This window comes from Carlito syrichta, unplaced genomic scaffold, assembly GCF_000164805.1.
Source record: "Carlito syrichta isolate Samal-C Ts95f unplaced genomic scaffold, Tarsius_syrichta-2.0.1 Scaffold316502, whole genome shotgun sequence".
In the NCBI taxonomy this organism is placed as follows: Eukaryota; Metazoa; Chordata; class Mammalia; order Primates; family Tarsiidae; genus Carlito; species Carlito syrichta.
Genome location: NW_007260598.1, coordinates 151,846 through 153,773, shown reverse-complemented (window position 1 = coordinate 153,773; position 1,928 = coordinate 151,846).

The window sequence follows — 1,928 nt, the reverse complement described above, 5'->3', positions numbered from 1 at the left end:
CAAAAAAAAAAAAAAAAAAAAAAAGTCACAGGACGTGTTTTTACATGATCACAGTGCTATTATCACTAGGAATGGCGTCAGTACTTTCGCTCATACTACCTTGGCGATTATCATTTAATTGTATGTTCTTTGCATGAGGGCTTTCTCTAGCACTGACTGCCTGCACAGAGCCGGCCTGAAGGGACCAGGAAATGCCCTTGCCCCCTGGAGCAGTTCTCAACCAATGTCTGTTGGGAGTTGGTGTATAAGTATCTCAGCCCCCATGCTCTGGCTGCCGGTGAGTAATTCTGAGGCGTATTCTACACTATTTCCCAAAGTATACTTTTGAAATTCAGTTCCACTCACCCACATGATTATTTGCTTAAGAGTGCAGCTTTTATTGGCTTCCGTTCCTTCTCTTTTTCACTTCTTCCTCCTCGTCCAAGGTTTTCTGGGATCCTGGGATCACTTCTCAAATACACTATTTGCATTTGATTTTTTTTTTTTTTTTTGAATCAGGATCTCAAGCTGACACCCAAGCTGGAATGCAGTGGTGTATGATCACAACTCACTGCAGCCTCGACTTCCTAGGCTTAGGCGATCCTTCTGCTTCAGGTTCCTGAGCAGCTGGGGCTATGCGTCATCGTTTCTGTAGGAAATAGAATGACTTATTTTCAAAATTCGCACCTGACTAATGTTTAAACGTCTCGTACTCCCCTTTACTAATCCACTTCCGGCTTCTTTGTTCTCTTTTCGCAGGTTTAATGTTTAGGTGTCTTGCACTCCCTAATTCTGACCCACCTCCAGCTTCTTTGTTCTCTTTTTGCGGGCCTCTTCGGTGGACTAAGAATTTTGGTGGAATCCAATAGAAATAAAGGTCCTATCTGCCAATCAGAAAATAGGACACGTGAGTAAGGCAACTTCGTAGTAATGCTGTAAACCAATCAGTGTGTACCACGGAGGTAACGTCAGGGAGAGTGATGTAACCTCTGGAGTGCTCGACCAACGGGGAAACCGGGGAGGAATTTGCGCCTTAGGCCATAAATACGCTGGCTGTTACTGCTCCGGTGTGCCTGCTCGTTTGAGAGACATCCGTTCTTGCAAGAGCGTTATATAAAAGAGCTGCTTTACTCCACCGACCTCCGAGCCTCCATGTCGTTTATTATTATTATTTTTTGAGTTGGAGTCTCACTCTGTCGCCCAGACTGGAGTGCAGTGGCCGCTCCCGGCCACCACAGCCTCGACCTGCTGGGCTCCGCGATCCTTCCGCCTCAGCCTTCCAAGCAGCTGGAACTACAGGCGTGCGCTACCACGCCCGGCTAATTTTTGATTTATTGTGGAGATGAGGTCTCGCCAAGTTGCCCAGGCGGGTCTCGAACCCACGGGCCCAGGCAATTCACTCACCTCAGCCTCCCAAAGGTGCGGGATTACAGGCTGAGCCACCTAGCCTGGCTCATGTCGTTTCTTAATGGTGAAATTGGGAAGAGGGCACACCTGTCTCCAACAATGTCTGGTTAATTTTTTGATTGTTTTGTTTTGTAGAGACAAGGGCTCACTTTGTTGCCCACGTTGGTCTCAAACTCCTGGGCTGAAGCGATCCTCCAGCCTTGACTTCCCAGAGTACTGGGATTACAGACGTGAGCCACTGCGATCAGCAAAGACTTCTTAGAGCAAATTACATCTAACTTGAAACCTACCTGGACATTTCTTACAGAATGAATGCCAGGAAAAGCAAAGCTTTCCTTTTCTTGAGGAACTAATATGATTCTTAAGGACAACATAAATCATATAATTGACTGTGCTGTTTACTTTGCCATCCTCACAGGGTTAACAAGAATTCTGGAAAGAAATATAGCTATAATTAAGCATTAATCAGGCTGCACTTTGGCCCATTTTCTTGCTACTCTTAAGTGGAGATAACATATACTTTATAGGAAATTATGAAAACT